The sequence below is a fragment of the Anomalospiza imberbis genome, chromosome 1 (genome assembly GCF_031753505.1).
Source record: "Anomalospiza imberbis isolate Cuckoo-Finch-1a 21T00152 chromosome 1, ASM3175350v1, whole genome shotgun sequence".
Lineage (NCBI taxonomy): Eukaryota > Metazoa > Chordata > Aves > Passeriformes > Viduidae > Anomalospiza > Anomalospiza imberbis.
In genome coordinates, this window is record NC_089681.1 from 5,151,868 (window position 1) to 5,176,545 (window position 24,678).

The following is a 24,678-nucleotide window of genomic DNA, read 5'->3' on the forward strand; positions in this document are numbered from 1 at the left end:
CCTGTACTCCACTTTCCAACACAAGGCATTACATGCAAATGTTCTGGGGCGTTTTTGGCAAGCAGCTTCATACTGGTACCCCCTTTGCCTCTCCCCTTAGCTACAGCACCTTGTGTAACTGAGAAATATGGCATATTTATCCCGTTCCTCAGGCTGTCTCTATGCTCTTTCACTGTACCTTGGAAACCAAATTTCTATTCTTGCCAACAAATCACTTTCAGATGAATGGGGGAGTATGTGGTAGCTTGGATTTCTTTTAAATATTTTTAAGAACTTTTTTTTGCAGTCTAAGTAAAGACTTTAGGATCTATTTTTAAAGATTATATCCCCCCCCCTCCACCCACTGTGCTGCAGCAACTGAACACTTTGGCTTGATGAGAATATTAGCAAAGCAGTCACAATCTGTAGGGTGCTCTTCTTAAAACTACATTGCATAATGGGAAAAGCATAACACAACAAAATACAGTGGGGGCTGGGGTTTTCTGTAGTATGGGAACTGGAAAGTCATGTCTTCAGGCAGGATTGATCACCAACCAGTTCACAATAACCCACCCCCTGACCTTTCCTGCTTTTGTCTCCCAGATAGAAATCTATTGATTTTAGAGCTATGCTAGAGCGTGGTTAATACAATGTTTTGTGGGAAATGTACCTGCTTAAAGAATCTCTTTTTACTCCTTGATATATTTTGGTATTTAAGGAAACCAATAAGTACAGTAATGGCAATCATACACCTGTAAGATGATTTGAAAAGTGTGGTTTAACCATTAGAGTCTGGGGGAATTGCATTAGCTTTAATAAAATCCTATAGGACTTCAATGAGGATAATACCTTTAAAATGCTTTTATTAGCAGCATTGCCAGTATCTATTCTGAGCTCTACAGTGTTAACAAATCAGACGTGATAGAAAAATTCCATTTGATTCAGATGAAGGCTACTGTGTTCTAGGGAAAACATAGCACTTTCTAGATTTTATTGGAAGTCCTTGGGAATTAGCCACCCACATGGGGTGTAATGAGTGATTAATGCTGGCCATGTGCTATTTATCCCTTAAAATGTGATCACGATCTGATTGTTTTGTGATTTGATTAAGAAGCTGCATGGACTTAGATTCTAAAGAAAACACATGGAAGAAGGGTTGAAAGACAAAGGTTGCCGCTAGGTAAGGATGTTCTTGGAATCTTGGTATAACCAAATATCTCTGATTAAGATTCAGCTTTTGCAGTGCTTTAGGCTCCTGTGTGCTTGCATCTATCTTAGAAGAACTGGGCTAAGTCGATGAGGGTAGATGAGTGAATTTGGCCTTATTCTGCAGATCTTAGTGAAGCTAAAAGCAATAATATTGCACTTCAGGCCTCTGGAACGTGTTGGGGAGAAGGGGAAGAAAAGGTGAAGATTTGATATAATGTTTAAATTTTGAAAAAGAAAGATGTTCATTGTGAGCTGAGCTCCCCTCTTTGAATACCATTCTCTGGGAGTGCCTTAGGATACAGCAAACAGGAAACCTTGGATGATAATAATGATAAATTAATAGTGCAATCAGTTAATAGTGTCCTGTGGCTCTGTGCTTTGGCATATAATGAAGGACACTGAAAGACAGGTCCATGTGACTATCCCTGCCACTGCGATGGGGTAACAACCATAGCACCACCAAGTCCTAGGATGGGTCTTTTCTAGGCCACTTCTTGTTCCTGATTTCCTAAACTAATCTATGCTGGTCTACAAGAGGGTTGAAGCCATCTGTTTGGGTCAAGGTGAAGGAAAAAAAAAAAAAAAGTTTTCTTTTTTAGCAACTTTCTTCTTTCTTGATCAATTTTTGGTCTTTTTTTTTTTTTTTTTTTTTTTTTTTTTTTTTGGTTTTTTGTTTTTTTTTTTTTTTTGGTAGGTTTTTCTTTTGAAGCCCTGAGATGTGACCGTGAAAACAGAGATGCCTTCTCCTGGAGGTGTGAGATATCAGAGTCTAAGAGGAGTCTTGTGAGAACCAGAAGATGGTTTTGAATGAGCCACAGAGGAGCCACGAGGTGTATGTCAGCAAATCTGCTGGCCTTCTGCTGGCAATTGCAGGGAGAAGAAGAGGAGGCTGTGTCTGTGTACGAATGCAAAACGGTTGATGTGAGAATTGATGCTTATCCTAATTAACTGAGTGAAAGCAAATTCAATTTGTCTGGCAAATATGTGCATGTTGAATTCAGTTTGCTTTATAATGGTTTGAGTTTAACCCTTTTTAAGGGACTGTGATCCAGGACAGAATGCTTGGAAGTAAATGGGAGACTTCACCAGTGAGGGGTCTGTCCCCATCTGAGAAAAACAGGAAGAAATGTAGAATTAAAGATGAGGCAAAGAATTCCCAGATTTGCTGTGTGGCTACCAGTTTTAAAACAGACTGACTGTCAAGTTTAAAAGATGGTCAATGTTTAGAGATCTACAGACAGTAGATCTTTAGCCCTTTCTGGCTTTGCATGCACTGAGATGACATCAAACATGATGTGTTTGGCCTGCTGGCTGGAGGACAGGAGAGAGGGGTTGGCAAGCCTTGCAAGTAGCTGCTGTTTTCACACAAAAATCAACCTTGTATTGAGTCCTGTCATTCATAGTTTCTCTAAAAGCTCCGTGATTCAGAGGAAGTTATCTTGTTTTCTAATTTTTTTTTTCTTCTGGAAGTGGTTCCTCTTGTCTTCCTAAGCATTGGTGGAGATTTTCTTTCTGAACAAATATCTCCATCTGCTTTTTCCATCTTGAATCCCTTCCCCATCACCTCTCCCTCACCCTCTTTTGTGGTTCCTCTTACCTTCCACTACTTGCCACTTTTTGGATGCCTTTCCCTGCTATGGCAGACACACAACACCAGCTAAGGACTCAGCATTGCTTCCCTCCTGTAGCTCTCCTATGTATCCCACACTCCTTTCCCCCAAGCACCACCCAAAAACCACTCTCCCAGTGTTCCCTGCCTCCCCTCAGGTCCTGTGTGCAGTTTTAGAAACCACAATGTAAGAAAGATACAAAGCCACTAAGGAGTGTCCAAAGGAGGGTAATGAAGATGGTGAAGGGCCTTGAGGGGAAGTTGTGTGAGGAGCAGCTGAGGACACTTGGTCTGATCAGTCTAGAGAGCAGGAGACTGAGGGGAGACCTCACTGCAGTTACAGCTTCCTTGAGAGGGAAGATGAGGAACAGATGTTGATCTCTTCACTGTGGTGACCAGTGACAGGACTCGAGGACACAGCTGGAGCTGTGTCAGGGGTAGTTTAGGTTGGATATTGGAAAATCCAGAGGGTGGTTGGGCATTGGAACAGGTTCCCCAGTGCAGTGGTCACAGCACCAAGCCTGACAGAGCTCAAGGAGTGTTTGGACAACACTCTGAGGCACATGGTGTGATTCTTGGGGCTGTCCTTTGTAAAGCCACTCGAGGATTCTTGTGGGTCCCTTCCAATTCAGTCTGTTCTATGATTCCATGATTCCTGGCCATCCTACTGGCATGCTTTCTGCCTTCATTTTCCATTTTTTTGACTCGAGCCATACAGAAATTCTTTCTCTTCTCACAGAATGTCCAATCAGTGAGTTCCCTGGATCCTATTGATGATATTAACATTTCTGTCTGGAAGTTTTGTAGGTGCTCTGCCCTCAGACTGCTCCTCCTGGTTCACAGCTGCTCCTTGAATAGAATATATCATGCTGCACAGCTGGCTGAGGGGTGATGCAGGGCTTTTTGTCTGCTGTCTGTCAGGTCTAAAGCAGCCCTGTTTTCCCACCACCGAGACCCACAACACAGGTGCCACGTTTGAGTTTGGCCACCCCTCCCCCTCAGACCCTGCCCTTGCCAAATGACCAGGCAACCACACTGACACACTGTTTGCAGTTCCAGCTTTACCTGACATGTTTTTTACCGAAGATTTTGAGGTAAGAGAGAGTCTGTCTCTTTTGATTAGTGGTGGGAAATGCCTAGAAGTGTTTTCCCTGTAATTAAAATAATAGAAGGTAGAGTTTTTTACTCCCTGGAACCCAAACTAAAGGACAACTTGCAAGAAATATCTCAGGAGATGGCCAACACAACATCCAGAGAAGAAATTAGTTAAATACCTCAAATCAGAGCTGCAGTTGGTGTAATGTGGCATGAGTCCACTGAAGTCAAAGGAAGAGCTCAGATTCAAACCAGCTGAGTCTCTTCTGCCCAAGAAATTTCATACAAGCTTCAAATGAGACTGGTTTTGCACTAAACAAGCCAGCAGAGAGACTCAGGGTCTCTCTCTCTTTTTTTTTTTTTTTTGGGGTTTTTTGGGGGTTTTTTTTGTTGTTTTTTTTTTTTTTTTGTACAAGAATAATATGGGGAAAAAAGCTGCTAACAGTGCTACAGAGAATTCTCATAACAAGGACAGAACCCAGCACAGGCTCAGTTACAGCAGGGGCGGGGATTTTTAGGCGATTATTGCATCTTGTGTGAGGCTTCTGGAGCATTGCATGGGACCTAGGAAGGCTCTGTGGGGGGCAGGATGTGCTGATGCTGTGCTTACTTGGGCTGAGAGGGAACCTGACAGAATCAGGATTTTCAGCTGCTTGTCCCTTTGAGACAGCCCCATGTCACAGGGTGCTGCTGAGATGTGCTTCAGTGAGCTGCAGTCAGGGATCCAGGAGTGTGCTGGCATCAGTCAAATAAATCCAAAACTGTAAGTGAGAACCAGAGAGAGTCTTGCTAGTACTGACTCCTAAATAATAAGGCAGGAGTGAGAGATAGGAAACCAGAGAGTCTCGTTTATTGTTGCTTAAGAGAGAGGAAGACATGTTCAACATCGACAAATTTGCTTTTTTTTCCATTATTCTTTTTTTTTTCTAAGGCTGGAGAAGCTGTTTCAGAACTATTTCCCACAGAATTGCAAGATGCTGCAGCGGAGGAGACAGCTGTAATTTCCAGGAAACCCAACTAAAGAATTATTATCGACAAGGCTCTTCTGGCAGACCATTAAAAAACCCAGCAGCCATTTTTTCACTCCTGATATTGTGTGAGATAATGGAGTCAGTGGCTGCACAACTCCTGCCTCATTACTCTGACACCATGGTCAATAGATTCAAAGAAGCAGCTGATGGAGGTGGGGCCAGAGGGTCTGCAGGGACTGACTGAGGCACAGGGGCCAGCAGATCTGTTTGGGCAGCCAGAGACCAAAACCATGGCAGGGGTGGGTGGTGGTGGGGGTGCAGTTAGAGGATAAAAGTGACCCTGGGTCTCTCTGAGATGAGATGGGATGATAGAACTGCTTCTTTCCTCCTTTGAGAAACCAGTTTCTAAACCATGAAATTTCTTATCCCCTCTGAATGATCGTTGAAACTCTTTGTAGCTTTTCTTGTTACTTTAGCGAATGAAAATCTGTGAAATTTCACATGATGGCTTAATTTATTTTTTTTAAAGCATGATTTGTTAATCATGAAAAAAACAAAGGCCTCTTTTAATTTTCTAGACACAAACTCCAGTAAGAGACTTTGATAGAGGATGTTCCTGTGTAAGGACAAGGTTCCTGAATGATAAGGGGAAGAAAACACAAAACCTGTGATTTGTGACCCTAACCTGTCTCTGACCACGTAGATTCGATATTGCACCAACTGAAACTATAGAAAACTCCCATTACTTCCAGCTGGGTTAGGTTAAATCCCTAAGGAGAATGTTTTGGAGGTAGAAGCTTGGTCCTTTCCCTTTGAAGTCTCATTAAGATTTCATTGAAAGGAGTCTGACATGGGCATTTCTTCTAAGCCACAGGACTGGAGACAGTTCAGACCAATAGTGACTGGATCAGTTGCCCTCTCCTGTGTGATCAGAGGGACTCAAGACATGGACAGATAGTCCCAGGGCATCTTACTGCTTAGATGTCCACACCCTCCTAGCTAGAGCCTTTGTTCTAGGCTCAGGGGTACAATGAAGATGTGGCTGACCATGCATGCTAAATTATCCTCTCATCCTGTAGGTGATCCAATTAAGCCAAATTTGAAGAGAACCAGAGAACTTCATGCTCTGCCTTGCTGTGCATGAAGTCAGCAACTTACTAATGGACATTGATCTCTAGGGCTGTCAGTCTGTCTAGGGCTGGATGGAAGAGTTTTCAGACTTTTTTCTCATCACATCATTAGGTTTCATACTGCAAGCAATAAACTCTGTAGCCTGCAGCTGTGAAAACACTAATTTGAAAGCTATTGTGTTTAATATTTTTGAGAAGTTGCAGCTCTACTTCTTGATATATATTTGTATTTTTCTCCAAAAAACTTCACAAGTTCTTTCAGTTTATTTGTCCTTTTTTCTGATTTTCTAAACTTTCTATCAATTAGAATATCTTTTTTTGCTCCTTCCTTTTTATTCCCCCTTCTCTTTTTACTCCTTCTCCATTTTGTTGCTAGAGCAACAAAAACCTTCAGAGCAGAGGGGATTTACACAGTAAAGACTGTAAACATACGGTGACACTAAAGTTTTGCCTTTCATAAAGTTTTGCCTTGCATAAAGTTATTTATGAATCTAATATGAACTCTTCTGGATGTCAACAATCTATTTTGGGTGTGTTAATCTAATATTGTCTTCCCCCTTTCTAGGACTGTGATTTCCCAGATCTGTTGGCTTCATTCTACCTCTTCAGCCTTGTAAGATCAAAAGAATAGCCCTTGGCTAGGACTAAGTGACATTATCTAGGAAAGGAGCTGTCACCCTTCAGTGGCATGTGCAAGAGTATCTCTCTCATCTTTCTGTTGTATTTCTTTCTTCACCTTGTTTACTCTCCAGAGATCTCTCTGCTTTATTGGTCCCTACAGCTCCTGAGTCCTGTAGTAGTCAGCAAAGCAAATTTTTCCAGGATAGTTCTCCACCTAAAGTATCAGAGGTACATCTGTGCAAAAGCTGGCTCTGGGCTTTTTGAAGGCAACAATCATGTGAAACCTTGAGACAATTTTATCAGCCTGTGTCTTTTGCATTAGTGAAAGAAGGTGCAAAACCTGCCCTTCTGCTCTTGTGGGAAGTTATGGTTAAACATGGAAATATTGCACTGGGTGAGAAAAAGGTACATTTCTGTCTGAGTTAAACACAGGCTTGGCAAATAATAGCAGGAGTTAAAGTATGACTATGCACTTCCAAGGGCTGTTATGCTTGACACTGAATGCAGCTGGTCATGCCCTTAAAGTCCTTTTTAATATGATTACTGTGTTGCCCATTATTCAGAGGTCTAGAAAAGCAAAAATTGTTATATTCTTACAAATGTAAGTAGCTGCTCAGGTATATCCTTATTCTTCCTGCATCAGGACCCCTGAAGAGCCCTCTCTATCATGACCAGGTAGGATCCATGGGGTTTAACTCAGGATTCTTTCTCACTGAGTATTTTATAATGAAGCATGGTTCATCCAAGTCCTTAGGTTTGTGCATAATTACACCTGAAGTCAGAAGCTGATGCTTTCTCTGCATTACAGAAGACACACTGGTGCCACAGGCACTGCAGAGCAGCAGCTGGGGAACTTCCAACACCAATCCTGAGTGGCATCGTGTCCAGGACAGAGTACAGTCCACAGGAAGCAGTGCTAGATCTGCCCCTGCTATTAATGAACAGAAAGAAATCCCTCTCCTGTCTGAGCAATGCTGGGCCGGAGAATGAGCCATACAGGAAAACTGACTTTAATTTCCTTTTCAATCCCCATGTTCAAATCTCCATGACTGTGATTCATTACTGCAAAACGACTCTGTTCTACCTTCGTATGTTGTAACTAGATTAATACAACCATTTCACATATATCGGTGATGATGGCCAGTGCTCAGCACACCTGGGATTGAATTAAAAGCTGCTGGGGCTGAGGGCATGAGTCACAGATACAGGGTGAGCTCAGGAGCCAACCTTTGGAGCTGTGGCTGAGAAACAGCTCCTGTGGATGAAGGTGTGAGGCTCTGCACAGAGCGGGGTGGTGACCTCAGCCTCACCCCGTTTTTACATTTCAAAGAGGAGTTACTGGCTCAACACTGGCACATTCATGGGACTGAGAGCCCAAGCATGAGGGGATGCTGGGGCTGGGAATACTGACTCCTCCCACCCTTTGCCAGGCTTGCTGGAAAGGATAAATACATTTGAGCTTAGATGCGTGGAAAGTTTTGAAGGAGTATCTGTAGCTGCCCACAGTCATTCATGAAGGTTTTTCTCCAGCTGAATTAATCTCCCAGTGCAAGTGCTGCTGTGGGTACCACCAGGGAGATGGTGAGAACCAGATCTGTGTGAAAATACAGGGTCAAACCAACCCCAGAATCATACTACGTGCTGAGTTGGAAGGGATCCACAAAGACCAGCAAGTCCAAACCCTGTTCCTGCGGAAGACGACTCCAAAAATGCACCAAGTGCATGAAACTGAATTTCCTTTGGAAGAGTAAAAGAGCTGGGAAACAGTTTGTCGTGATTGTCTGAGATTAACTAAAGCAATTAAGAGAAGGTTATTTCACCTACCCTGGATAAAGCCAGAAGCACCCTCCTAAACTGGGGCTGCTGTGAATTAAAGTGCTGATTGTATTCATGTTTTCTCTGTTCTTTGGCACAGGTCCAACATTATTTGCAAACCACAAGCAGCAGAAATCACTGTGAATTTTTAAATTAATTAGCTCCTCTTTTTTTTTTTTTTTAATGGATTAGGCTGCTTTTGGATGCAATGAATTCAGGTTAATTTTCGGCTTGTATAATGGGAGCTTAAGCTATCACTGACTTCTTTGAATCTGCAGAAATAAGAATAAAACATGACCCTTCATGTCCTCAATGGCTCAAACTGAATTGAAGTAGATGATTATTTAAGGTTCAGAGCAGGTTAGATATCTCCTGTGTTTTACTGTCAAGTCTCTCTCTCTCTCTCCATCTCTTTTGTACTTTTTCTTCCTCTGCACTCTGGCCAAGTCCTAGGAAAAAAAAAAAAGACATGCCAAAAATAAAACAAAAAACTTGGATTATATAGGTTCTTATCCAAAACAGGATGAGTATATCAGAAATTCAGCAGGAAAAAATATTCTCAGAGGCCAAGTGGTCTGGATAGTCAACAAAGCTTAGGAATTACTTAGTGACTAATGTTTATTGTCACTATGGAATTTGTTTGTTTGTTTAAAGCTGAAGTGTTTGGTGCTGCCTGGACTGGGCTTGTGTTTGTTAATAAGCAGATAAAATTTTCAACAGAGAAACACTGAAAAAAATCACTGCTGTGGTGTGGCCCTATCTATCTATGATGGATACAGCCTACAGATCTGAACCTGCCGTGGAATGTTACCATTCCAGCAAAAATATTAGCTTTATAACAATTTTTCTTGCTGTCACTGGGAACCTCTGGTATTTGGGATCTATCTGTACCAACTTCTAAAATCTGCTTTTTACATACCAATTGTTTCTACTGGCACTTTCTAATTCCTCTGTGCAGAACTGGTGTTGAAAACATTTTAGTCCAGACTCAGCCATCACAGACCAAGACACACAGACCAAGACACAGCCTTTTTTTGCAGTAAAAGGCTGGAGCATTTTCTACTGTTGCATGTAACTAGAAGTCACTCTGTCTGTTTTTTTATGTGGCAGAAAATCAATGCCATAATAGCTATTCCTTTTTGGCAAGAGACTGATAGCATTGGCCAGCACCCAGAATAATGCAAGCTGGAGATATAGAGCTCTGCCAATGTACCTTAAATCTCCTGACCTTCAGCATCTCAAGATTTCCAGCCCTGAGAGGAGAGCTTTTGGGAGAAGAGATTGATAATTCTGCCTGGCTGCGAGACAGTGTCCAAGACAGAAGCTCCAGTGGGAAACTGAAAACCTCCTCTGTGTTGCTGCTTCTTTCACAGTAAGGTAAATAATGGCTGATGCCACTGAAGCCAAGGGAACTGATTATTGAAACTAAGGCTAAAGACAGCAAAATCAGTGCTCCCAGGCATGTTTTGGCTCCAGGACTGGCTGCACTGGGTTTGCTCACAAATGTCTGTTGGATGGAAGTGAGGATGTGCTGGGGTGACTGCTCTGCCCCACAGATCAGCCTGGCTTTTGGGAGGGACTCCTTGTGGATGCTGATGTGCTCTTCCCCTGTGGGCCACCCACTTTGGGTCAGGCTGGCTCCCATAGTCTGGGTGTTCTCTGACCCTTGCAGGCTGTCACAAGACTGCAGCTGCAGCTCAGCATCCCTTGGCTTCTGGGAGTGCCACTGGTGCTGATGTTACCCTGATTAACCTGCAGGGCTGCTGATGTGCCAAGGTAAACTCTCCCCGCTCCTCAGACACCAACATTTCACTTCTTGCTGAATGGGAGGGTTTGGTTCACTACTCAGAGCACAGCCCTGGGAGCCAAAAGTGCTGACATCTCACTCTGCCTTGAGCAATGACTTTACTGCATGACCTTGTCCCAGATGCTCTGCCTTGATTTTTCCTTTGGTAGAAATGGGTTTGTGAACTTTGGGATCCACCTTTGCAGGACTGTTTGGTAACATGCAGAGGAGTAATATTTCCCATTTACTGCTGGCTTGACTTGCTTCATGATCTAGAGTGGGCTGCTGGATGTAATGATGCAAAGCAAACATTGCCTGATCCCCATAATATAATTCCACCATGAAATGTGGCTTCTGAAGGGATATCAAACACAAGGATGGATATGCATGGTTTTATCTTTTCACTCCTTCCAGATTTAAGCTTGCAGTCCTGTTGTCTACAAACGGCTGCTGCTCTAATCCTTCATGTATTAATTAATCTGGGAAAATTCCTTCCAGGGGTTATTTTGTCGTTCATCTGCACAATCTTTTTCTTTATAGTGAAAAGAAACACCCTGCCCACATGCAAACAGACTGATGAGGAGTGAAGAGGTAATGTTATTGCACAGGTCTTAGATCCAGTGCATCCATTATTACTGTTGAATATAACCTTCTGCATAGTCAAACTGTTGAATTTTGCCAAGAGATTTTCGCATGCTTGTGTATTTTTATATAAATAATATTTATTTAACTTGTTTTTCTTTTCTGAAAAAAAACCAGCATCAAACTGGTCTCTTCAGACACAAGTGTCAGGAAAAAAGGGCAAGCAAGAGTTAAACTAAACTGGAAAGTGACAGCGTACCAGATGCATTGACACTAATGTTCCTCTTTAAAGTTCATGCCTAAAGGCTTTGTGTGCAATGATAAATATATTTGTTTTGGTTGCTGGAGGTGCCCTTAAATTATTGAAAGACAAAACAGAAAAGGGACTTTTCATTTTCTAGCACCATTAACTTGTTTCACTGGCCATGAGAGACTCAAAAAAGGGTTCAATATTGAAATATCAAGGCTCAGAAAGCCCTAAATTCAGTTATAATTTTCAACCTTCTGTCGTATTTCATTTTCCTTTCTGTCTAGGCCCTGTTAACAGTGTTGCTTAATCATAAACCCCACAACCTCTGGCTGCTGCAGAAGTCTCTTTATAATAAAAGACGGAAAATAGGGCATTTTCAATATTTCTTTCTATTGATTTTGTGTATGGGAGAGAAGAGAAAGGGAAAGAAAAAAAATACACCATTGTGATAATATAATGATGCACTACTGGTATAATTTTAGCTAAAAAGAAAGATGTTGAAGGGGAAAAACTTCTGGCTCTATAAAGTTCTTTGACATAGTCAAGGACATATTTAGGGCTAAACTTTTTAAAGTGGAGATTCGCTTCCATCATGGGATACCTTTCATCTATTCAGGCTGCATTTTAGCTGCTGTTGCCTGTTCATTTAACCTGTTGCTCCCTCTGTAGCTTTCCCCATCACAGAGTTCTTTAAAAAGGCAAGACCTCATCTAGAGCTTGTGGAGCTCCATAATTACATTGGGGTTTTTTGAAAAGAAACCATTTGGTTTCATGCTGCAGCTCCTCTTGGCATTCCTCTGGGTGCACTGGACTTGTGGCTCAGCTTATTCAGGTAGTGGTCAGTGTGCTGAATGTGTCTGTCAGCCCTGTTTGTCCTGCACCTCTGTCCACTTCCACTCAGGTACAGACTAAATGTTGGTAAGTAGATATCAAGCTTTGGGTCTCTCAGTTCTAAAAATAGTAGCTTTTTGAAAAAAAAAAAAAAAAGTTGTTATATTTATTAATTGCCATGGAGAGCATCATTAGGTACAACATTATGAGACACATAACAGCTTCCCAGACTCATTTAGTAATTGTCTCAAGGTCCTTGGCTGTTTCTTACAGCAACATCCTGATTGATGCAAAAAAAAAGGACAATATTCCACACCAAGATGTGCCCTTCTGGAGGGAAAGCAAGTAAATCAGATGCATCTGCTCTCATGACTTCTGTGCAATGAAGAGGGATGGATCTATGCAACCAAATGCCACACAGACTGACACAGAGGACTCAGTATCCCTCCAGTCTTACATATTTTAATGTCAGGCCCTGCCTACCCATCCTGGAATGAGAAGATCTTTCAGGGCTAAATAAAACTAAAGACAGTGGTTCCCTAGATGGGTTCAATTTGTAAGTAAAGTGTTCCACAAACATCCAAGAAGCTGGCTTTTCCACAGAAAAATCTATTTTTTTTTTTTAAAGCTATGTTCTTTCCGACTAAGGGAGGTTCTTATGTAATAACCTATGTTGATCTTTATCCCATTAAATACGTAATAAAAAGATCTTCCTTGTTAGTGGTTTGCACAGCATACAGTGTTTTTAGATACCAAATCCCATTCATTTCACATGTAGGGGAACAACAATTTAAAGGTGCTGTGAAAGAAAACCTGGGTAATCAAACATAGATACACTTGGATGCAATTAGAGCAGCAAATGATTGTGTACAGTAAATCTTTGTTTAACCTAAGCCACACAATCACCTCCTGAACCCTTTCCAGTATCTTATTATTAACCTCTTGTCTATGGAAAAGTCCCTCTCAAAATGAAGGAGCAAATGGGAGCAGTTTTAATGAGAGGCTTTAAATCTTAGCTGAGCCTTTACAGTCAGAGCTCACAGTGCAGCCCATAATGCTTCCCAACACTGCCACTTCTGTATTACTCCTCTTTTTGAAAGTTTTGTCCGATTTTTGTACAACCATGGAATAGCTTTAACTGCCTTGAATGAAATACTCTGTCTGTCTATTTATGAGATATGACTTTCTGATTTGTTGTTGTTGTTGTTGTTTTTAATTATTATTTTGTTAGTTGGAGGTTTTTTTAAAATATTATTTCCCCAAAAACCTCTCCCTTAAGTTTAGCAAAAATTATTTGTCTGTAAGATATAAGGAGTAAATGGAAAAACTGCTTTTTTGCCTAGTTTCCTGGGATTTGTTGGGAAGTGGAGCATCCAGATGTTCCACAGCAGACATGATATCCTCCTTGTGCCAGGAATGTGACTTCTGCTATTGCTATTAAAATTCATCTCCATTAATTTTAATTATTAGCTGCTGAAATGTGTTTGCACATCCTCATGAGGGATGTGTTGGAGTCTGCCTGCTACAATGCCACCCACCCTGAGCATGTTCCTCTCTTGCACTGGGTGTAAAATTCCCTAAAATACACATGGCTAAATATGTTACTCTGCATTTCAGCCATTCCAGCCCCACCTGAGCAAGCCCCATGTCCTCTGAAGGTAGTGCAGAGCTGTCCCATATGGTCAGTGGAGATCAGGGCATGATAAATTTCACTGTTCTTGGTGCAATGATCATCTTTGGTCAGAGCTACCCTGAACCCCGAGCTCTCCATGGGAGATCAAACACTTGGGTGCAAACATCTACACTGTGAACAGGAAAACTTAGTGGAAATGAATTTTGTCTGAATTTTGTAACTGATTAGTCCAGTACTGGAGGGACTGAGCAGGAACGTGTCCTGGGAATCTGTCATGATGAAATATTTACAGGGAGAAATTTCTTGCCTGAACATTTGTTTAGCATCATTTCTGGGTGGAATTTTTGACATTATTTCTTCCCAAATTAACTCAAGCTACTAGGGACTTCAGGCCAATTCCAACTTTTTTAATGGAATAAACAAAAGAAGACAGAAACTGCAAACCTCCGAAAGCATCAAGCTAGCCAGATGCAGTGAAGTGCCAGTGGAAAATTTTTACTGTTGCAAGGATTAAGAGAAAAATATACAATGCTATATAAAATTAAACCTTTAAACAAGGACACATATTTCTGTGATAGAAAAAAATTCTGTGATAGACAAAAATTATCTCTCAAAAAAAGAGTATTTTTTTAAAAAAGCTAAGAGTTAAAATATTTTGAGAATACTCATAGAAATTGTTTCTAGGGGGAAATATAAGACTTGGACTTACATAAACTCAGATGGGATTGCCTACAGTTAAAATACAGGTCTAAATGGAATATGACAAATTCAATTATCAGTTTATATTGTGACTCTGGACTTCCTAGATTCAAGTTCTGCTGATGCTCTGAACTAATAGGCTTGTTAAATTAACTTGGATGTGCCTTATTAACCAGCAGGCAAGCCTGCAGGTAGCCATTCTTTGCATATGCACTGACCTTCCCTACCCCATCTGCGTTCAGGATGGGCATTACCCAGTGCTCAAAAGGCTGAAATGGCACTCCAGAGGTAATTGGTGAAGAACCAACTGTGCCTCGAGACTCTACTTTATCCTTTCTCCCAAGCCTGCTAAATTAAATTCAGTTCCTTCCCCAGTTTCTGTGTGAGCTCCAGAAAGAGTTAAGCATGAGGATGATCCTCTCTTCTCCAACAGGCAGGGAAAGCAAGAACTGCTAAGTCCTGTTTCTTTAGAGGTGTACATACTCTGACCCCCTCAGCACAAGAAATAACTGTTATTGGATATTCCACTCCAAAATCCAATGAAAGAGCAAAGGACAGTCAATCCACACAGATACTTCCTAAAGATCTGCTAAGGACAACAATAAAAAATGGGCAGTTCTGTGAATTTGTGAGAGACTGGGGATGCAGATCCACAACCAGCAAATTCCCTGGTCTCCTGACACATGGCTTGTGCTCCCCTGTTCTCTTGGTTTTCATCTGTCTGCATTTCAGTGCTGGGGGACCTGGGCTCTCAATGAGCAGCAACTGCAGAGCAGTGAGAGCCTGGGAGAAGAGAGCTCTGCTGACAGACAGTGGTGCTGACCAAACTGATAACCTCTGCTGCAGCCTCTGTGAACTGCTGCTCATCCAGAAACTTCTCAGCTGTTTGTTAGCTACTGCCCTTGAGAACATGACAATCCCTGGTGCTGCTGGAGAGTCCGTTTACTGCTACAACCCTTAATTGGGTGCAGCATGGCTCTGCTGCATCTTCTACCAGCCCTGGCTGCAAAAGAGAGGAGGGGAACCAAGGGGAAGGGCTTTGATCTGGCTTCCTTTCCCCATTAGGATGGAGGGAAGGAGGGAAAGAGTCTTCAGTTGTGAATAAATGCTGGGCTTCGCCAATCCCTTCAATATCTCCACAGTTTGCCCTAAAAAAAACAAATGAAAAGGCTTGACTTAGGATTCAGTAGCACTGGCCAATTCTAGGCATTTCCAGCAGCCTCAACAAGTTCATTGTAGCTTTATAATGTTTGTCATTTGAATGTTGCTGCTCATAATGATGCAAACAATCATCATGGCTTTGCGAGTTTGTGCAGGGTGTCAAGGAAGGAAGGGAAAATATCTCCTCACACATTTTACTTTGAGGTCCTTTCATCCATGGCATTGTAAGCTTGGAAGCTTGAGGAAGAATTAAGACTGAAATGAACTGCTGCAGATGGTGAAAGATCTCATTTATTGATCACCACAAGTGAAGGATGTGTCACAGACTTCTGCTCTTCTCTACTACACTTGCCTGCTCTCAGATTCACAGGTAGAAGTGAAGATTGTTCATTTTTAAAGCTGAAAAAAATATGCTGAGGGGTTTCAGGGGAAGAAAAGTAATAGTTTTGAAATTATTTCTACACTGGAAGACTATGCAACCTGATTTAAATACAAAGCTCAGTGAGCAGAGTGAAGAATAGGAGGAGGTGTACTCACAATTTGTGGTGAGTTAGTTGGGTGTTTGTGTGTGTGTCCATGTGTTTGTGCTACTCCTTCCTTTCCATCCATGAAACAGACATCCAAAACAAATGAGTTTGGCTAGCCCACACTATATTCTTCATGCCTTTTGAAAAGGGAAGACAGTGTTGTCCATGTCCAAAACAAGATATTTCATTTGAATCTAAAAATAATTGGTTTTGTCCATCCGCATGGAACAGAAATTACCTTAAAATGTATCCTCTTCTCTAGCAGCCTACAACTTGTTCCTTTATCTGCCATTTGATCTTTTCTGTAGCTTTCTACTGTTTACCTCACTTTCACACTCTAAACTTTTCTTCATTACTTCACTGTCCCTCCCTATATCTCCTTTAACCTTTTTTTTTTCTCCAGTAGCAACATCCTTCCCTAGCTCCTCTCACATGTTTTTCAGAGTTCACAAGACTGCACAATTCCCACACCACCCTGTCCTCACTGGTGTTTTCTGACAGGGACTTTTTGCATGTCAGTATAAAAACCATCAGGAGGTGGCAATGACCTTATAGGTGTAAGCAGGTGTGTTTTCTTGGGAAATGTAATTCAGATCCAAACTGCCAGCATAGCAATAAAATAATAAGCAACCCAGCCTGGATATCTGACATCCACACAGTACAATGTGTCTGTAGACTGATCTCATAGATTACCATTTGTGGCTCAAGTGCCTGAGGTTGTTCAGTTCTTTTGGTTCAGTTTAATCTAAAATGAAATAAATTTCAGGTGCAATTCCATTCTGTGTAGGGAAGTGCAGCAAGTGTGACTGAGAAATTCACTTCCAAGGCAAATCCTGATCTCCACTCCAACTCTAATGTGGACAAATCCATTATGTCCATCTTAACTACTCCAGTAGAAAGGTGATAGTCTCCAGTTATTTTATTATAAAAGGCACTGTAAAATGTGTTATGGGTCAGTCCTGAAGGTCTCAAGGAGCTGTAATTGCTGGAGTATATCTTTTAAAACTGTAAAACAGGTTCTCTTGGCAATACATCAGGAAGGTATCTCTTCTGTCTTGAAACTCAGGTGCCTTGTGGCCTGATGTTTCTCACTTAGATAAGCTTCTTGTGCTTGGTCACATTTTTATGAAACTTGATACAGTTCAGCTCAAGAGATGCTCCAGACTTTCCAAACCTGCAGCCAGATAAGTTTCCAGATATGGGCTGTTCATCTCAGTTGCTTGGTTTTTAGGGCAGAAGTGGCCAAACAGAGCTACCGAGGAAATTTGTTGAGCTCTCAGCTTCTCTTTAGCTACCTACCCTTACTCTGGTGGGGGGACACAACCTAGTGGTCCTCCTCTGTCTCTCCTCTTGGTAAGCTCTGCCTTGTGAACAATCTAAAGACCAGGATCCAGAAGCAAACTGGGAGGTAAGTTATCTTCTAATGGCTCATTCACCCACCATTGACCTATGTGCGAAAGGGAATTTTTGGAGCAGAAAATTAGAAATTAAGATGTTATAGGATTTTCTGTATTAAATATCTACAGGGCCAAGGAAGAAAACACCTTAGAAGCAATAATACTGTAATGACAGATGCTTTATTTTTTATTAGCTTTTCTAATGGCTTCTTCTTGTTTGTCCAAAGTTTGTCCTAGTCTGTTTAAACTCTTAAAGAGCAAGGCAATAATTCTGCACTGATCTGTTGTTGGTGAGTGGCTAAATGTAATTCCAATAAGTTTTTCCAGGCCAATATATAAATGATATTTAACACATAAATGATAATTCAACATATAAATGATATTGATGCATTTTTTGGAAAAAAATCTGAACATTTTTTTTCTGCACTCAAAAACATCTCTCTCAGAAGATTTGCAGAGATGTTACCTTGAGAATGAGGAAAACCTTGACCTGACCAACTTGGTTTTATCCTAGAATGTGCCATACCAGTGAGGAGAAGGGGTTCTCTCTAGCTGAGTGGGAAATTGCAGCTCTGAAGGAAGTCACTGCATCACTCCTTTTCCCTACCATTTCAAGTTGGCAGAAAAGATCTGCATAATTACTAAGCCTCACAGCCACCAATGTACCCATAGGGTTATTTTACAGCCTAGGAAGTCCAGTTAGGTGGAAGATATTCCTTTGATTTATGACCCTGAGGTAGTCAGCTCATAAATTAATGTTTGCATTGGCAGCTTCAAGTTGCCTTTTGCATCTGAAGGCTGTGGGTAGCAGAGAGTGACAGGAAGGCATCAGACTAAGATGTGTAAAACATACTGAAATTGTGTCTGTTTTCTGTGTTTCAAGTGAGAAGGCATTTCACTATGAGTGTTATACTGTGGCTCTTTAAATGCTTTCTTATTTGCAGACATGACTGGAAATTATTGAAAGCAAGACTTCTGGGTGACAGGAGTGGGCGAGGAGAGGTAAACATGAAGAACAATGCAGTCAGACACAGAAGGTCTTAGATCACTTAAGTAATTGGGCAAAAAGGTGACAAATCCAGTTCAGTGCAGATAAATGTAGAATAATGACTCTTGGAGCAAAGAAAATAAAGACAGAAAATGTTGAGCAGGAGATTGCAGCACCTTACTGAGTAGCAAAGAGATTGGGACAGCTAATGGAGGGAAATCTCCGTAATGATTGGGATATAACTGCTCCTGAATGTGTGGAATTCAATGGAATTAGAAAAAGATCAGGAATTTAATTTTTCATAGACATAGAACTCTCTTAGGTTATCTTGTCCATCCTCTTGCATCAGCTGAGAGACATTTCTTTCTGCAAAGAACCCTATTATGTTGAATTATGAGGACTGTCAAGGTGATTTATATGATAGATTTAGTTAGTGTGAACATTTTTGCTAGTCAACACAAAAACCAGAATGTTTTGGATGAGATTCTGACCTCCCTGACACAAATGTAAATAAAACCACCTGTAAAATCTTCAGCAGAATCTCTCATGCTCTGTTGAAGTAAATGCACACTTATTCTTGCAACTGGAATTTTACAGCAGGGATTTGCAATACTGGGATTTTAGCTACAGCTGAGACAATGCAGAATCCAGTGGAGATGGGTTTTCCTCCAGAGAAATTCATCAGACCTGTGAAGCCCAAGCTGACTTAAGGCTGTTGACTGGAATCCTACTTCACCTCTTCCTTGGCTGCTGCCTGGTGATTCCGTTCAGAAGTCGATCTGAATAAAAAGTTATCTGCTCTTTCAGCAGACTCACTGACTTCAGAAGGTACTATTGGACAGTGAAGAGTTGGAGTTGACTCTTGCAGTAGGTATATAAACATGGAAGGCAAGATTCCAAGCCCAAAATTATGAGCTTCAAATCCCGTGTTCAACTCACCCTAGAAGCACCTGCATCTATCAGTGGCTATTTTACAGCAATGTTTTCCAGGTTCTGCTCTGCTGCTAGAATCTGCACCAAAGTCCATCTGGGATCCAGATCTGGTTGTGATCTTCCTGCAAGGACTTATCACACACTTTACATTTAACAGGCACAGAGGCAGTGAGAGGAACTCAGACCTCCCCTTTCCTCCTGAAATGAGAGCAGACCAGTCCTCTTGTGCTTTTACACAGCAGGCCAATGAAGACTGTGCCCCCTCTTCTTTTGACAATAGGTGTGAAGACTTCTTCTTCTGAAGCTTGTAATTACAGACATGACACAAAGGGCAAGATACATCTTGCTTTGAGGAAAACACTGATCCCAGTGCCTCTGTTAAAGAGCATGACATCTGTGAGAGCTCCAGCTTTGCTTTAAAATGGAAAGAACCCCCTGTCCATGGCTTTTGGATGATGGACTATGTTGCTTCTTCAGGGAGGGTTGGGGGGCTTCAAGGCTTTCAGTTCTGAGAAGACAGAAGAACCCCTCACCACTGTGTGCTGAGTGAAAAAACAATGAAAGCAAGGAATCAGTGCTGCCTGTTGGATCTGGGATTCTGAACATCAAGCAGGAATTTTGTTGCCTGAATTTTCATGAAAAATCCTGAGATTCACAAGTGACCTTAGTGCAAAACTAACAGGGCAATCTAATCAGAACACTGTCATTTTGTTAATTCAGCCTTGGAAAAACTTACCTCTAGGTAAGAAATAGCTGTAATATCCTTTTTTCATGTCAATGAGGTGCATATTCATCTGCACCATTTGCCTCTGCCAGTTCTTATTTCCAAACCTTGCTGAGGCACCAGAAATTGCTTATGCTGTTAAGCACCAGCAATTTAAGATGCTAGCACTCCACTAGAATTTTAGATGTTAATTAAAAGTTTGATTTTGCAACCTCTAGGGATTTTTTTTGTCTTCTTTCTGCATCAGTCTGGGCTGTACTTCTGAGGGGGTAAAGCTAAGGCTGGGTGAGGTAGAAATAAGCAGTGCACAGTGGGGTGGAAGCAGGATGGCTGTGCTACACACATCACACTGTGGTGGGCCCAAATCAGCTCCCTTTGTGTCAACAGGTCAATTTTGACAATAATTTTCAAAGAAATGAACATAGAAAGTGGAAAAGAGAAGATGTGGAAATGTGGTAAACCTTTGATCTTCTTCAAGGTTTTCCATTACAAAGGTATTTCTTTTTTTTATATCACTGTCTGTGAAACATATCCTCACACAAACAGCATGTATACAGAGCCCTTCCCCATCTCCCAGGGCCAGGATACTGATAAATGTATTAAACTTTCTGATTCTGAGAGCTTGGCCTTGAGAGCTGCTGTGACCCACCCCTGAAGGCAAGGGCAAACCAGGTTCTTGTTAATAGGTCCCTTGAGGTGGACTAGAGTGAAAAAACACTGATTGGTGCTTGTAAGTATCTATATGTAGGGTTTATTTCAGAACAATTTGGTTGCAATGAAACTCAGTTATGTAGCCATTTTGGTTATTATTATCTATAGTAATATGGCAATCTAAAAGCATAAAAATATCTCTTTAAGAAATGTATAACGAATAGGAGAATCTCACTACCTATGGACCTCACAGTGAGATTTGGCTGTTGCAGTTTCAGTGCCTGTTGGTCAAAGTGATGGTCACAGACTCGATCTGTCAGGAGTGGAGCAAACCAAGGGAACACTGAAGTTCCATGGGTTATAAACACTCAGGTTCAGGTAGGAATGCCCAGGAATGCAAGGAGTGCAAACTGGATGATGTAATGTTGTGGATCAGGGAACAATCTGTGAGTCTTTGACGGTCCATAATGCCCTCCAAGGTGCCACAGCTGCCTCTCAAGGCAGCAGAGTTTGAGTCAATGGTGGCCCATCAGAAGGGGGGAGAACCTTCAGGCTACATGTGCACTTTCCCAGAGGGAAGTTTTCACAGCTGAGCCATTTGTGTAAGGAATTTGGCATGATAAAAAGCATCAGATCTGCCTCTTATCAGCCTCTTCCCTTACCTTGCTCAACACCCAGCTGTAGCCCCAGGTGGAGGTGGGGCTGTATCCTCTGCACCTGGGTTGTTACTTTGTACTTCATTAGCTACCCCCTAATTGTTTGAGCCATCAGCATTCCAGTATTTCTCAGGAGCCTCCAAAGCACTTGGAAGAGATTTTTGAGATTTTTAATTCTTTTTTTTTTTTTTTTGACACATGCTCTTTCAGTAAAATGTGTTGTTCAGGGGGAGACAGTAGACTCAGCTGAAACCACCCGCAACTCTGATATTTTTGGAAAAATAATTTTCTTTCTAATGAGTTACTGACTTTCTCGGGCAGTGCCAACAAAATTCTATTTTATTTATTATTCTCATTTTCTTTCCAAGCTGGAGTTACTGTTAGTGTCTACTAAAGCTGCTAATAAGCCTTTGCAACATTTTTTTTTTTCCTTCTGAGGCATTGTTTGCAAGGCCTCTGAAAAGTGTGACATCACACTGGCTTTCAACATATAAATGAAATGTTTTTTGGTGCTGTTTATCTGCTATAGCTTCCAAATGCCTTTATATTTTTATCAAATGGATGCCAGTGTTCAGCTACATGATTATCAGGTATTCATTTAACCTTTTTGTCACACCAAAATGTCAAATGCTTCACAAATGCTTTTTTGAATACAAAAGGCTACAGAAGTTTATTCTGAATTCTGAAGTGTCTTAATAACTCTGAGTTTCTGTTGTTTTAAATACTATATATGGCTTTAAAATGAAATCCTACCCTGCTTAGTACTAGTCCTAGAATCATATAATCATTTCATTGTTTGGGTTGGTATGGACATTAAAGATCACCCATTTCCTACCCCCCCTGCAATAGGACACCTTCCACTAAACCAGGTTGCTCAGAGCCCCATCCAGCCTAGCCTTGAACACTTCTAGGGATGAGGCACCCACAACTTTTCTGGGCACCCTGTGCAAAGGCCTCACCATCCTCCAGGTAAAGAATTTCTTCCTGAAATCTAATCTAAACCTACTGTCTTTCAGTATGAAGCCATTCCCCCTGGTCCTGTCACTGCATGCCCTGGTAAAAAGTCCCTCTTCATCTTTTCTGTCAGCTCCCTTCATGTACTGGAAGCCTGAAATTAGGTCACCCTGAAGCCTTCTCTGTTCCAGGCTGAACAATCCCAACTTGACCAGTCTTTCCTCATGGCAGAGCTGCTCCATCCCTCTGATCATCCTGGTGGTCTCCTCTGGACTTGCTCCAACAGCTTCATGTCCTGACCTGGGACATGAACAGACTGTGAACCTTGGGTTTCTATGGATATAGGAAATAACCTGATCTGATGAAGAAAATGGAGCAATTCTCCATGAGGCTGTTGTTATTTATCACCTTGCCCATCAATGAACCCTTTCTACAGTGCTGCAGACAGCATTCCCCCTTTCAGAGGTGAGGTCCCAGCACAAACACAATCTCCAGTGCATGGTGATATTCACATAGTCACATCAGGATCACATCCCACCAGCTCAGACCCCGGATTAATGTCAGTTGAGAAAGAAATTCCACATCTGAAGTACACAATAGGATTCTTCCAAAAAAAAGTCTGATATGTCTCTGTGGGCTGATATACTGTGCTGAGGGAGCAGGACCAAAAGGGAATTGAATACACAGGGATACACGAGATAGTGATTTCTACAAGATGGATGTGTCTCATGTGGCATATTTTACTGCAAACAAAAAATGAATCTCCAGCAAGTAACTACTGTAGTTACAGTAACTACTGTACAGGAAAAATGGTGTCCTTTGACTTTGATTTTTTCAGTCAAGACTGGCTATCTTTCCAAAAAGTATTGCCTATTTCAAAGAGGAAGGAGAAATTCAATGTGGTGTTTGCTGGCTGGAAATTATAATAGCTGGCTACAGTCCCTCAACTTGAGGGACTAACCCTCAACTTGAGTTGAGAAGGTTACAGCCCTCTCAACTTGAAATTCCTGGGTGAGGTCCCGGTTTCACTAGAACAGATGGAGGTGGGATTTTACCACATCAAGTGATGCCTTGTACATCCAGAAGATATAGACACACATATCTGCTTTTTAGATTAAACCAAAATTTGAAACACAGTTAATTTGGTTGTTATGACTCAGTGCAGGGAGAAGTCCAGAATCAGCTGTAAGAGGCAAGTACAACCAGTATTTGACAGAAAGTTGTCTGCTATCATCCCAGATGGATAAAGATAGAAGCTGCTAAAATGCTGGAGTTGAGTCAGAAAGGCCAGAGGATAACATCCATGGGACTTGCTTCTGAACCTTGATAATAGGCTCAGAGCAGGACTCCAAGAAGAGCTGTTGTAGAGAAGGATCAACATGGGCTGATTAAAAAAAAAAAAAAATGGACTGAGATCAGCTGCACCTCTGCTTTTAGTGTCAAAGCAAACCTCAGTCTGGACTGTGGTAGGACATTATCATGCATCAGCATATTTACAGTCATGGGAATTGGAATTGCTGTAGGCTTGAAGGAGAGTGAATAAAATGTGCTACAAATGAAGTCTGTGTATGTGTGTGTGTGTGTGTGTGTATAATTTGGTTTGTATTGACTATCTGGTGTGCTAAACACCTGAACATGAAATGAATGTACATGGGGCATTCAGACTTTTGGCACCTGTCCCATAGGAGGGTGCATGGTGCTCCAGTGAAAAGGGAGTTAGATGGGAGGTAAATTCAGCAAAGGAGACCTGAATTCTCCAACAAGCTTTGTTGAGACAACCTGACCTATGGAAACACCTTGGAAAAAGTGAATGCAAGTCTGTGCCCATCATCCTTGCAATCAATAAAATGGGGACAGAGCAGCACACTCAGTGAATGTAGTGAACTCCACTGTGACCAAAACCTTGATGTCAGAGTTAGGAGGCTCAGAAGGGATCTATGGTGCATGGCCTTAAGGATGAGCAAAGGACACACTACTCCAAAAGAGTTCTAATCCAAAAGAGGATTAGAACCTTCTTGTACCTTTTACTTCTCCAGCAGGACATTGCCATTGGTGAAGCCTCTGATTAAGAAGCAGTACTTGAGCGATAACAAATTTTCAGTGATTACCATGGGAACCACAAATGATTTCATAAGGGTGGAGAAATTATAAAAAGTTCTAATTGAGAGAGAAGATGAGGCTTAAAACAGTTCCTATGGAAACCAGAGGTGGCATCCAAAAAAAGTGTGTGTACTAATCTGATAGTCTGATTGGCAGGTAACTGGTGCAGTGCTGGAGTGAGGAAGCCTTGGGATGTGAGATGAAGTGTCCATCACACAAATAGATAAAACAAACAGCCTTCTGAAGAAGAGCTGGATCTTCAAACTCTTTCCCTCCCAGTAGAATACACTCATCACTCAATGGTGATTCATTTTCATTCTTGTCCCTGTACTGAGTGTATTTTTTTAAATTACAGTACAAAAAACTTCAACAGAGCT

At 41.5% G+C, this 24,678-nt stretch overlaps 2 long non-coding RNA genes across 3 annotated transcripts in view; both read right to left on the bottom strand.

Annotated features, from left to right (window-relative positions):
- LOC137468511 (uncharacterized) overlaps positions 1–24,678 on the bottom strand; it is a 55,045-nt gene that overhangs the window by 7,488 nt on the left and 22,879 nt on the right. The window lies entirely within an intron of this gene.
- Positions 1,928–7,479, bottom strand: LOC137474529 (uncharacterized). 2 transcript variants are annotated; one of them, XR_010999407.1, is made up of 2 exons: positions 7,212–7,479; positions 1,928–2,083 (listed from the first exon to the last, which is right to left on the bottom strand). It is a non-coding gene; the product is annotated as an uncharacterized lncRNA (long non-coding RNA). The 2 variants fall into 2 exon arrangements; XR_010999412.1 differs by lacking the exon at positions 7,212–7,479 and adding an exon at positions 2,786–3,370.